The sequence below is a fragment of the Sparus aurata genome, chromosome 1 (assembly GCF_900880675.1).
Source record: "Sparus aurata chromosome 1, fSpaAur1.1, whole genome shotgun sequence".
Taxonomy (NCBI): Eukaryota; Metazoa; Chordata; class Actinopteri; order Spariformes; family Sparidae; genus Sparus; species Sparus aurata.
The window spans coordinates 1,799,688-1,814,081 of record NC_044187.1 but is presented as its reverse complement, the minus strand read 5'-3'; the positions used below and the strand labels follow the sequence as shown (position 1 = coordinate 1,814,081).

The 14,394-nt window shown below is 43.1% G+C and overlaps 1 protein-coding gene and 1 non-coding gene across 2 annotated transcripts in view; one reads left to right on the top strand and one right to left on the bottom strand.

Moving 5' to 3' along the window:
- Nucleotides 1–14,394, top strand: part of LOC115573677 (NACHT, LRR and PYD domains-containing protein 3-like) — a 249,496-nt gene that overhangs the window by 104,092 nt on the left and 131,010 nt on the right. The window lies entirely within an intron of this gene.
- trnap-ugg (transfer RNA proline (anticodon UGG)) lies at nucleotides 331–402 on the bottom strand. Its single transcript has one exon. It is a non-coding gene; the product is annotated as a tRNA-Pro (tRNA).

The following is a 14,394-nucleotide window of genomic DNA, read 5'->3' as shown; positions in this document are numbered from 1 at the left end:
GCCTTGTTTTTCAGGATTGGATTTGTTTACACTATGAAATTTTGCCTTATCTACGACCCTAACGACCATCGTTTACACTTGGCTTGAGGCGACCACAACGGCTGCCTTACAATAGAACGAACAAGGTCGCACCACCGAAATTGATGCCAGTGGCACAGTAGATTGACATGCGTGCACTAACTTTTAAGCTGATCTTCAGGAGTTAGAAGGTGTTTTGTTGAGAGCGTGTTCAGGAGCAAAGACTTTTGGGAAGGAACATTTATCGCAGTGCGATGGCAGATTTGTGTCTTGTGTAGGAAAGAGCTTACTTTACAGAGCTGTTGAGGCTGAGGGCTCGTCCGGGATTTGAACCTGGGACCTCTTGCACCCAAAGCAAGAATCATACCCCTAGACCAACAAGTCATTGAAAAACAACCACCTCACAGGTTGCTATCTCAAACAGGAGCACTAGATTGTATGCAGACAGCAATGCAAAGTCTTGCGCATTGGGGAACTGAAACATACATTAAACACATGCATGGCTCAACACAGGGGGGCCTACGGCTCAGGTCAAGACGTGGTACCTTACCACTGTCTCTGTCCAGGACATCGATCAATATATTCTGGATGGGAGTCATTTACACATTCAAATGTGGCCTCGTCGACAACTCTAATGACAACGTCCAGCAGCACAAATGAACACACACACACACACACACACACACACACACACACACACATACTTGTCTACAAGTTCATCATGTGTCCACAAAATATAACAATGACAGCAGAGTTTGTTCATCAGAGATGTGTCATGTTACCTGTCACAGTTCTCACCTTTTAAAGTCCAGATGAGGTCAAAGAGTGGTTCTTCCTTCGTCTACAGACTCTGACAGACGCTGCTGGTGTCTGTGTTCATCTGACCGACAGCCGTCACATCCTCATACCTTCAAATCCAAATCCAGACACATCAATGAGGTGAGAGCAGAAAGCCAGTGTGAGCTGTAGTGCTGCCAGTCAGCAGCAGGTGTCAGTGTTACAGAAGCTCTGTCAGTCAGCGCTCTGATGGGAGAGATTTCACAGCAGTTAGACACACTGACAGAGATCCAGAGTCCAAACTGCAGGAACAATAAAGCCCCGACAAGAAGAAGAGAATGGTCAACAGTCGATACAGGTATCACAGGTTGATCTGGACATCTCGCACTGAGTTCAGACTGGGTGTCAACATAATCTGCAGACTGTTTCATGAGCAGGCTGTGTGACAGTTTCTGCATCGACTTGGCTTCAGCTTAATAATGATGCTGCTGGGAACGATGGCTTAAAGTAACCATTTAAACACAGTGTTGAATGAAAGAAATATTCTATGGTAACAAGTGTCACAAGTTAACCTGGACGTTGCGCACTCAACACCTCAGCTAACGGCGGTCTGCATGCTGCTCTTGAGCAGATGACTGAATGACAGTTAAATATTGAATCTGTGTATAATAACCACATCCTGACATGTAAATGTGATGTCTGTGGTTATAAAAAGCACCAGTGTTGTTTTTTTAAATACAGTGATTTTTGATCATCTAAGTTCTAATTCAAATATTATAAGGTCAGTTGTCCATATTTAAATTTAAATTAAATTAAATAAGTTGACAGTATGGTAGACAGATGTCACACTTATATGTCAGGATCTGGTTATTATAGACAGATTCAATATTTAACTGTCATGTATCATCACAGTAAGAGAGTAACATACATTAGCAGCTGTAAACACTCAACAAAACATTAAAAAAATCTATGTATATATGTCTCTGAATACATGTATATATGTCTATGGTTCCACCCATGAGCTTTTTGTGAGTACAGGCTGTCATGAAGAACACTGTGACTGTGTGCTCTGTAACGCCTCTGCAGTGGTTTGAAGGCACGTCCATGTGAAATGGTTGTACACGCCACGTCAAAATGAAAATAGATAAACGTGACTTGGATCAATGAGCAGGTGATTGGAATGTTTCCCTGGTTAGCGGACAGGGCCGAGGACCCCTCTCTCTCCAGATGGGGTTCTCAAAGCTCCAGCACATCTGGCCAAGCAGTTGATCCTGTCAACCACCCAGCTTGACACCTCTCATGCATTTCAACAGTTTCTGCTGCAATGATTGAGTCAAGCTAATGATGACACAAACAGTCTGAGAACACTTTCACTGTCTCGGCTGTTTACAGGACGCAGATATTCTGTCTTGGTAATCTTTCCTTAAATGTTATCATCTGTTAAAACATCCAGGAGAAAAAAAATGAAACTTTTTTGTCATGGAAAGTAAAAGTTCACTTGACTCCCAGCAGCCTTCAGTCTGTACAGGAAGTCACAGAAACACTCACTTCCTGTCAGATCTGATTCTGATGTATTAAAATGTTATCAGACCAGATATCAGATTATATGCAGTCTACAGTTGTTTAATTATGACAGGGTCGCCTGTTGAAACACTTCACAGACCATCTGTGATTCTGTTTGTGCTTCAACCTCCATTTTACAAAAACTCTCATCATATCAGTGTTCTGCTGTTTATAAATCAGCTGAGCAGACATGTTGCTCCTAAACTACATCAACACACATTCATCTAAATAGTGCATGGCTCTCTTATCAGCCATTTGAACTTCATGGAGGAAATTAGGATTATGCACTCTAAAGAGTTCTACCTCCTGTTCTAGGATTGTTTTGCTCTGAGCAGCAAGGCTGGTTTGCCTGTGACAGATCAGCGGCAACTCACTAAGATTTTAAATGTGCCATTCTGTGCCAGGGAATAATTAAATTGCTCTACAAAGGGGTTATCCACTGTTAAACAAGTTGTCCAAAAACCAATCAGTGTGGTTGGCTATGGTGTTGCTTTGGCACAGCTACATATAAACTTCCATAATATCGCAGGGCTGAAATGCTGTGATAAACACAAAGAGCACCTGTCATCGAATTATGACAGCTTGACTAGAATGCATTGAATACGGGATATTCAAATCCCGAACTGAATTTCCTACAATTTCTACAGAGAACTTCCATCTTAAATTGATAGTGGCAAGAGCAAATGATGGTGGTGGTAGTGACTAACCTAAAAAAAAAATGTGTTAATAAAATGTGTTATGAATTTGATTAATAAATCAATCCTCACCACAGAGCAACTGTTTGTTAGTACAAATCAACATCCACTCCTGTAGTAAACTAGTGGAGTTATGTAAAGACTTTTGGCTAAAGGGTTCAAGATGTGAATGTAAATAGCACTGTACAAATTATGCTGAAATAAATATTACATATTTATGAATGATTGCCAAGAATGTACTACCTCACACGGGGCACCATATGTAGTGTTTCGCATCACATTAATACAGACTTTTTGATGACATTTGCTATCAATTACAATCAATGATTATCAGGGATGACAGTAATCTGTGTTCATGTATCCAGTCCTCAGTTCCTTCAGACTGAAGCGCAGACTGACTTTATCACAGCGGTGGAAGAAGTAGCCAATCAAATCATTTTCTTCTGTATCCATAGCAACATGACAGCACAGTGGAATAATACATGAAATTAGGAAATGTAGACAATGGTGTGTTGTTCATACAGAATGTCTTCAAGCTCATGAAGAGCCTGAGTTGAGGTTCATTCTTGACTTTTGACAGTTTGACACAAACAGTTCTTGACTCATGTCCTCTTACTGACATCCTGTCTGAGCTTTCAGTCACATTTAGTGGCTGTCATCAGCAGATCAAGCTTTCATGACAGTGAAGAAAAATCATTGATGGATTAATAAAGTCTCAAGGACTTCTTATCATAAATTAAATAGTGTCCTGTACATGCATAAATGAATGACTTTCATCATGTTTCTATGATCACTCTGTCTCACAGCAGCTGTTACTGTTGGCTGCAGTGGCCTGTTGTGTTTGTGTCAGTGGGAAAGCGTCAGCTGCTGGTTTTGAAAGAGAGAAAAAACTATCACCACCACACATTTGAAGGTGGGAATGCCGGCGGCTGCCTGATCAGAAGGACACACGGACATGGAGGCTGCACCGACACATCAAAGCTTTTTCACAAGAAGGACGTTAATGAGTGACAGAAGCAGTTATCGCACAGTCCTTCAGCATCCAGAACCACCGCAAATGTTTCTACATCCACCTGCACACCGACAGAAAGACTGCTCCAGACCCAGTAATGTCATTAACACCATGATCACAATTGTTTTAACGTTTAAGGGAATTGTTGGTGGTTTAATGATATGAAGTCTGGTTAACTACCCCGATTTGCCACATCACTGTGCATTTAAAGGTGCAATACGTAAGAATTAGTCTCCTTGAATTCATTCTCCCAACAAATAGGGGGCAGCATGACGCCAGAGTCACTGCTAACTGTTTTCAGCTGTATATTTTGTCTGTCTGTAGCTAATGTTAGTTTGTCAGCTCGGGAAGCTATGCAGCTTGTATTGACACAGCAGAGAGAGAGGTTTTCAGGCCCACAGCTAGCTGCTTAGCAAGCTAACTTATATAGATATCTCTTCAACAACAAAACACATGACGTGAAAACTTCTTTCTGATCATTTTAATACATTTTTTAATGTTTTGAACTTAAATTCTTACATATTGCACTGAAAGGATGATCCTGATGGTGGATGTAGTAACACCAAAGTTACTCACCCAGCAGAACTTTAATGCAGGACATTTAAGTTTAACGACGTCTGACTGTAACTACACAGCAGGGTTGGGGTTGTCTAAAATCCTGGCCTGCCTTCATTACCTGATTTTTCTTGTGCTTCTGTTCATTTTAATGTATAAATCAAAACTGCATGTCCATGATCAACATGCTGCTCAACAACACAGTGACATGGCTGCATGCACAACATAATCCTTCCCTGCCTCTGTTAACCTACAGTCACGTCCATGAAGACGGTCAGATTTAGTTTAAATTCAACTGTTCAGCGCTTTTTATTGTTGCAGAATCAAATCAGTTGTTTGCACTAATCAGATGAAATATGCAGTGCAGTGATCATGTTCAGCACGTATTTCTTCGTATAAGTTTATGTCAGGGAGAGGAGGGGCCTGATCCACAGACAATCAGCAGACTTCCCAGCATGCATCATTCTCTCCTGAGACTTTTCTTCTTTATCGGCTGTGTCCAAATTCAGGGGCACCATCCTTCGGAGTGCGTATTTGAAGTGCAATTACGTCACTATGCCGCGCGAAGCCTGTCCAAATTCAAAGTGTGCTCCAAATGCTCCCCACAAATGCCTCCTTCTTCTGCCTGTTCCTGGAGGACACACCGCTACTATCCTCCGCGGCTACAAATTGCCCAAGATTCATTGTGCGCCTAAAGAGAAGAAATAAATAAATAAATAATGGCGACCTCAAGTGGCGCAGATCTCTCATTTAAATGTAAGTATTGGGTTCATACTCAGTTTTTAGTCATTTGAGCGTCAAACGCCAGATATGTTAAACTTCAAGGGACCTTAAAACCTCAAAATATCAGTTAAAATACGTTGGTAATGCTCAACTTAAAGCCTTTCACTTTCAACCATTCGTTCAGAGGTTGACTTATATCTTATATCGTATTGTGACTGTGGAGATGTTATAGACTAGTTTTACTGCATGTACATAAATGGACTAAGATGAACAGATTTAGATCAGGTTGTGATCCGCGTAAAGTCTAGTTAAACGTTGGAATAAAGAGCTATGTTTATGATTATCCTTATGATGATTATATATTTTTTGCTGTATTACATCTCTTTTGTCTGTTAACATAACACAAAACATCTTTTACATTTCATCGTGTTTTAGGGAGCAAACAGAAAAGCTTCATCGCTGTCCAAGGTCAGAACAACATTTGTTCACAGGGCGAAACACCGCCGACAGGATGGAAGTAAGGCAATAATATATAAATAATATTTATTATCAGTCCTGATGTCACTTTTGTAAATCTTTGCATCCCTGTGTTAATGTGATCTGATGTTTACCTTTTCTCTTGCTTCGAGGATGAAGGAGGATGGAGAGGCTCTTCTCTGCTCCAGAGGACAATCCTTACATTATTTCTGTTATTTAGTTAATTTATGAGTAATTTTTAAACTATTTGTTCATAATTGTTCATTTGATGTAATTCATGAAATAAAATATTGTTCTATTGTTGCACGTTGTCTATTCCATTCAGTATTTAAAGCTTAAGTACAATTTATAACAGCAAACAGCAACAAGTGCTACTTTTCAGGGACAACAAGGGATTGAATGTTTTCTTTTATTTTTAAGGTCTTAACATTTACAACTAAGGGGCGGCTGTAGCTCAGTGGGTAGAGCTGGTTGACTGGTGATCAGAAGATCACTGGTTCGGCTCCCCAGGGCGGGACTGGGCTACATGTCACAGTATCCTTGAGCAAGATACTGAACCCCAAAGTTGCTCCTGATGTGCAGTTGGCACCTTGTGAAGGCAGCCACTGCCATCAGTAAGGATCCTGCGATGAGCTGGCGACTCATCCAGGTTGTACCCTGGCCTACGCCCATAGAGTGAAACTGGATTTGGCCCCAGTAAGCCCCGCAACCCCTTAGGGGGGAAAAAGCGGCAACATCCCGCGACCCGCATGGATAAGCTAAAAAGAAAACTGAACATTTACAACTATTTACAAAATTACAGCATGAATAACTATTTACAGGTTATTATTCTCTATTAACAGAACAATTATTATTAAAAACAATATTAAAACAGTTACAGATGATGTACAGTAACAGGCTGAGCAGGAGTCCCTGCAGTGCTGCTGGGCTGGATGGTGTGGGACATCATCTGGGTCGGTGACCATCATCATCTGGACTCAGGGTGTTTGGGGGTCCAGTCTCCTCTGTCCACCACATCCTCCATCAACTGGGTCTGCAGTTCTGACTCCATCCACGGCTGCCATGTCACTAAGAATGTTTTAAGAAAGAAGCAAGAATTATAATTTCATACTCTAATTATAATAATAATAATCATAATAAATTACAGCAAACAAAACTATCTACCAAACATTTTAAATACAATGCCTTTAAAATCATAATAAAACCATATGTGGTGATCAGCAGTTTACATGTCAGCATTAACGTAATGTATCAGTATGTTAATGACCCCAAACTGTTAGCTAGCTAATAATGATAATATTGATAACATTACTGTGGGTTCAATAACAGGTTTACCTCTCCACGGTCCTCTCAGCCCGAGATAAACCAGAGCCGCTTCTACTCTTCCTCGACAAGCAGGAGGATTAAAAAGGAAATCAGGAATTCCTGAAGCTCGAACAGATCTGACATTCAAACTTTACTCTTCTTGTCACTTTCGAGGACTTTACCTCACCATAAATAGTGAGGTGCGGGTCGGGGCGGGAACATCTGGTGACGCAACCAGGAAATGCTGCGAAGGGTAGACCGTCCAATTTCACAACAGGCTGACGCGGCCTGCAGGTCTCTCTGAAGGACCCTGCCTTTGCTGGCGGCGAAGGACGGGTCCTTGAAGGATGCTGCCCCTGAATTTGGACACAGCCATCATGTGAAGAAAACATGTGACTGAAACTTTTCTGTGTCTTTAATACATTTCAGTATCAGTCGTGTTTTGTATTTAATAACGGAGACATCGCTGACTGTGATAAAGATTATTACTGAAATCAGCCTCGACCCATTTCACATTTTTATATTCAAATGGAAATATGTAAAAGTTGGTTTTACTTGCGCTCGAACACCAGAATAAAGTAACTTTCAGCAAGTTGAAGGATAGTATCGACTCTTCAAGACACTTTCAGAGGAACCTGATTAGGTTCATATGATTCAGATTAAGATGAATGTTTATAGATTAATCTTAATTCATGTTGTTTTTTTTTTTTATTTGAAAAGACTCCTGAAGTAAAAACTTATGTGAACTAATGATCAATTAACATAGAGGAGGGGCAGCAAGGAGGGGTGTGGTGTGTGTGTGTGTGTCTGTGTGTGTGTGTGTGTGTGTGTGTCGGGTCAGCGTGGTGCTCTATCTCTCTCTCTCTCAGCTCGGCAGCCTGCACACGTGTCTCTATTATCCCCAAGGTAAGAAGAACTTTTATTTTGGAACATTATGTGAATATTACAGGTGTGTGTGTGTGTGTGTGTGTGTGTGTGTGTGTGTGTGTGTGTGTGTGTGTGTTCACAGAGTCACCGTCAACAGAAACGTTCTGGTCTGTTAAAGTCACATTTTCTAACTGGATGGTAGAAGTTGTGTCTTCATCAGATCAGATGTTGTAATAACTGTAATGATGCTGCTGTGATGCATCCTGAGATATGAACCAGGAGAACATGTGTTCAGCATGTGAGATGTTAGAAAGAATCATGTACAAGGATTTTATTGTGACAGACTCTAAACGTGTCAAATATGCTTTAAGATTCTTTAATATTTGTCTTCTGTGGCTAAAAAGTAACATAAGAACATAAAATCCTTTTAAAATGAAAACTATGACAAAATGTTTTACATCAACAGAACAACCAAAAACTGTTTTAATGCAATCAGCAAAGTCGTCTCAAGAGTTTAAAGGAGCAGCTGCAGACTTGATTTAAAACAGAGAAACAACCAAGAAGAAAGACTCCAAAACTCCATTAAAACTCTGCAGAATCAGCTGTTAGCACTTCCTGTTAGCAGTGAACCTGTAGATGTGCAGATAACTGTCACTGGATCACTGTGATACTGAAGAGAACTTAAAACTTGATGTTTCTAAGGCAGGTTCTGAACATGTGAGGAGAGACACTTTTTTGAGCATTTCTGAGCAGATGTATGGAGTCATCATCTCCTCCCTCCATGCTGATGAAAGTTGAAAACAGTCAAAAACAGTTGAACCCTCAACTGGATGTTGAGAGTTCAACTGTTTCGCTGTGAAGCTCCAGAAATGCTTTGTGATCTTCCAAACTTCACCTGACCTTCATCAACACAGAGGGAGGAGATGATGACTGAGTTTGACATTTTTGGGTGAACTGTTCCTTTAACATCTGCCTCCAAAATGTGCCATGGCATTCCAAACAGACCGATCAGCAGCCTGAACGTCAACGGTTCACTGTTCCTGATGTTCAGTGGCACACGGGGAAGTTGTGCTGTGATGTTCATGCTGTTTGACCAGAAACAGAACCATGAAAAGTGTTTTCGGAGCACAGCGGGGGGTCGACGTGCAGACACATCTGCCGGCTGCAGACGACGAGGTCGACGCCGCTTTGAAGACGACAGCGAGCGCTTTTTAACTCTCTGACGCCGAGAGGCCTTTTGGGGTGCAGCTCAGCAGAACCAAATCACATTGTCTTTATTTTTCTGTTTTCCGTGGCAGGACAATGGAGCAGCCGAGGGGGTCCGTGTTCAGTGTCCACTGTCCTCTAATTGATGCTTTGTCCGTCCATGTCTCGCCTCGTTAGAGCACCTCAGAGCTCGCAGGCCGGAACAAATCCAGTATGGCATCTGGGCTCGGGTCTGCAGGTCTGAGTCGGGCTGCAGCGCTCAGACAAGTGTCACATGTTCAGACAATGTTTTCTGGTTACACTTTACAAAAAGGTACAAGGATATGAGCAGTTAGTGAGGAGAATAAGGAACGATGAAGGTAAAGTTGATGAGTTAGTGGAGAACAGACTGAAACATTAGCTGCTGTTCAATAGCTGATCATTAATCAGTCATCAGGAACAACTCAGCATGATGATTCTCAGATACCACAGAACTAATTATTACGTGATGAGTCATTAATGTAGTCTGTTTTCCACTGAACCATGATCAACTATACAGCTCTGGAATCAGTTGTTGTTGAGGACATACTCATCAAGTTGTTCCTGATTCGCTCCTCAGTACCTGCCAGTGTTGGGTTACGTGTTAAAAAATGTAGATTCCATCATCAAACCTTCGTCCGGTACGTTAATGTTCAAAACATGATATTTAATAAATCTGATAAATAGCTCGCCTGGTAAAGTTCACGCCTCATGCAGCTGCTGAGGTCGAGGTTCAGGGTTTGAATCCTCACTGTAGTTTGCAAATTAAATTTATTGTCATAAAAATGTTTAATTTTGAACCACAAGAAGTTCTTCAGATGTCTGTGACTGAAGTTGAAAAGACGTCTAACATTACAGTGTAGAGACTTTCATGTTGAACCCTGTAAGGACGCCGCGTGGACATTGAAAGACGTCTAGAAAACTTTCATTCAGACTCCAGCAGACGTCTTCTTAAAGGCGTGTTTTGAATTAGATTTTTCTCAGTGGTTGCAAACAGTCTGTGTTCCTCGAAAAGGAGCAAAGTGAGACGAATCAAACTTCTGGTTGTTTTCTGGATGTCAGCCGATCAGCTCAGGTGGAGAGAGATGCTCTGTTCTGTATTTAAAGAACAACGTTAACTTCTTCTGCTGTTATGAAACTGCTCAGTATGTGCTTGATATTCTGACCCTGATCTCTGGACCTTCTCCACTCTCCTCCAGACCTCCTCCCTTCATCTTCACCCATGTCCTCAGAGCGCAGCGCCCTCTGCAGGCCATTACCATGGTAATGTGTGTGTGTGTGTCTTCAGCTCCTCGGGTCGGGTCGGGTCGACTTGTTAATCTCTGCAGGCAACTGTGACGTCACGCGTCTCCTCACAATCACCTGCAGAGATGATCCGGTCGCTCTGCTGCCGTCGGTGCTGATCAGTAACAGAATCACTGCTGCAGGAGCTGGAAGTAACTAAGTACTTTATCTACTGGAGTACTGTAGTGAACAGGTGTTTTCAGATTCTTGCACTTTACTCAAGTGTTTCCATTTTCTGCCTCCTCGTTCTTTTGTTTCACAGTGAAAAACTGAACTTAAAGCAGCTGTGTGTAGTTTTATAGAAGAAGTTCAATCTTTACAATATTAATGAGGTAATAACACAAACTGTGTCCATCAGTGAAGGAGCAAACTGTCTGAATCCAGAAAGGTGTTTATCCCATCATTCAGACCTCTTGTCTGGTTCTTGAATGTGTCTGTTGGTGTTCTGATGACCAGAACCTGAAGTCACCGCCTGAGGTGGAGGAGCTGTAGCCGTCGTCGTCCCCCTGGTGGCTGCCAGAGGTATCTTCCGCACCTCCAGACATCCTGCTGTCAGCAGGTTAATCAATAAAGGGACAGCGGAGCTGATCAGCAGCAGCATGGTGACTCAGAGGATGCTGCGTCCACAGGAAACAGCTGCAGTGCAGTTTAATCTCAGCTGGCAACTGTGAGCTGTGAACGCCTCACAGAGTCGGCCGAGGTTCACCTGAACGCAGCACGTCACTTCCTGTCGGGGGCCGGACCACCTCAGTGGGGCCCAGACCGCCCCAGGGGGGCCAGACCGCCCCAGGGGGGCCCAGACCGCCTCAGGGGGGCCAGACCACCTCATGGGGGCGCTGCTGAGACATCCTGAACATACGATGTAAAGTAGAAGAGTTCAGAGTTCCTTTTGACCATTCTCATAAAACAAAGCACATATTTCCTATCATAACTCAGCTCTTTGTATTATGTGACTTTTATATGAAAATGGAGGAAGTTATAAATGTTGTTGTTCATCTGACAGATGCTAACATGCTAACACCATCATGGAGTGGAGAGCCCGACCCTGTAAGAACTCATCCAACATTAACCTGCACATTAACACCTTTAGTGAAACCTGTTAGCAGCTCCTGTTAGCTGATCCTGTTAGTAGCTCCTGTTAGCTGCTCCTGTTAGCTGATCCTATTAGCAGCTCCTGTTAGCTGATCCTGTTAGCTGATCCTGTTAGCGGCTCCTGTTAGCGGCTCCTGTTAGCAGCTCCTGTTAGCAGCTCCTGTTAGCTGATCCTGTTAGCTGATCCTGTTAGCAGCTCCTGTTAGCTGATCCTGTTAGCAGCTCCTGTTAGCAGCTCCTGTTAGCTGATCCTGTTAGCTGCTCCTGTTAGCTGATCCTGTTAGCTGATCCTGTTAGCAGCTCCTGTTAGCAGCTCCTGTTAGCTGATCCTGTTAGCTGCTCCTGTTAGCTGATCCTGTTAGCTGCTCCTGTTAGCAGCTCCTGTTAGCTGATCCTGTTAGCTGATCCTGTTAGCTGATCCTGTTAGCAGCTCCTGTTAGCTGATCCTGTTAGCTGATCCTGTTAGCAGCTCCTGTTAGCTGCTCCTGTTAGCTGCTCCTGTTAGCTGATCCTGTTAGCTGCTCCTGTTAGCTGATCCTGTTAGCTGCTCCTGTTAGCTGATCCTGTTAGCAGTGTACCAGGGATGAACAGACAGCGATCACTGTGAGACTGAAGAAGTTTGTACCTGTGAGAGACGGACTGATGTTGAAGATACTGCATCAGGAACTGATTGGAGAGCGACACAAGGCCGTCAGTCCCTGATGCTCTGCCTTCAGCATTAAAAGACGCTCTACACAGTGACCACATGGACGACATGGACTCATCGTCAACCAGCCAATCAGAGCCAGGGGTTGCGTCCACACAAGATGAAACCTGCTAAACGTTAGCATTTAGCTCCACACACCGCCGTGCTGACGTCGCTACCTGAGCCGACCATGTGCCGGAGATGATTGTCTGGCTGATTAAGAGAAGGTGAGTGTGTGACGATCAGTGTGAAGAAGACAGAACATAGATCAATAAACGAGTGAGGACGTTATGTGATGTCATCGTGAGCAGATGTTACTGAGTTTAAATGTGAGGAATGACAGGAGGCAGGTGGAGTCTGTGATTCTGACCTTTCAGGCTGCAGGAGTTCATGTGGACCATGTGCTGAAGAACCGGACTAAACCAGAACACACGGTCCACACATGGACCCAGTGATGAGGCTGAAACATAAGGATGTCTCCACCTGCTGGATCCTCACCGTCATCACTGCCTCCATCCTTTTCTTCATCAGCTCAGTGATTCTTCACTTCACCCAAAGACAAAACAACTGAACATGACCCAGACTGTAAACTTCAGATTTTAAGAGATGAGAGGCTGGAGGGTTTGACAAAGATTGTTTATTCACATGATGTTTCACTTTGTTAATAAAAAGAAAAGTCCAAACTGCTGAACCTTTAATTAACTGGCTGTTTGTTGTCAAGTGTCGACAGACGTTTAGTAGACAGGTGATAATTCATCTGTAAACATTATACTGACCGACATTATAACACCTGATGTTATCAACCTCGTCTTAGAAAAATGGTTTGTAAAACATTTTACTGCTTGTTACCAGTGACACAACTATGAACTGATTTTTAATTACCTATAAATGAGCTGTTTATGAACGATGGTTATTAAACAGTAGTTTGTCGGTGTTAGAGACAGACAGTTGGTGAGGACGTTTCACACGGCAAGCTGCAGCTGAACAGGTGTGCCGCTGCTGTGGTCACCTGACCTCCATGCAGAGGAAACAGCTGCAGAGATGAGTCCTCCTCTCATCGTTGTCTCCTGACACACGGTGTGATGTCTCTCCCTCCTCCGTGCCACAGAGCTCCATCCATGAAACACTCACCACAGCACCAGACGTAGATTAATCCGCCGCTGAAAATAGTCCCCAACAAAAAAAAGAAACCGCTACTTCCTGTTTGTTTAATGAAAGCTCCAGTGAGCAGCTGTTTGAGGAAATTGTTGAACCTTTCTGAACATGAAACTAAATATTTGTGAGGTAAAGGTTTCACGTCTTCAGTAGGAACCAATGAGCACAGAGCTGAGAGGTACAGACAGGAAGTGAGACAGGATTGAGAGACGGACTGACATGGTGTTGGTTTGAGTCAGAACATGAGATGAGTTGACAGTCAGAGAAATGGAGAATAAAACCAGACACATGATGAACCTGGATTATATGTCCGCCAGTCTCTTCAGTCTCACAGTAACACAGTGATCGCTGTCTGTTCATCCCTGGTACACTGCTAACAGGAGCAGCTAACAGGAGCAGCTAACAGGAGCAGCTAACAGGAGCAGCTAACAGCTAGTATAACGTACCTTTAAAGGTGCTGAAAGGTTAAATAAACAGGGATTAAAGGAGCAGCAACCGCATGTTAGATGAGTTGTTGCAGGGTCAGGCCCTCATCTAAGAGGCTTCTTCAGTTCTAACTAGCTGGAGGGGAGCTGCATGGTTTCAAACCAACCACCACCGTAAGGCAACGTAAACGTATCTGGTGGAATCTCACTCCTACACTCAATAAGTACACTCCCAAACTCTGTAAGGACACTCCCAAACTCAGTAAGGACAGTCCTACACTCTGTAAGGACACTCCCACACCCAGTAAGGACAGTCCTACACTGTGTAAGGACACTCCCACACTCTGTAAGGACACTCCCACACCCAGTAAGGACAGTCCTACACTGTGTAAGGACACTCCCACACTCTGTAAGGACACTCCCACACTCTGTAAGGACACTCCCATACTATGTAAGGACACTCCCATACTATGTAAGGACACTCTCACACTATGTAAGGACACTCTCACACTATGTAAGGACAGTCCTACACTGTGT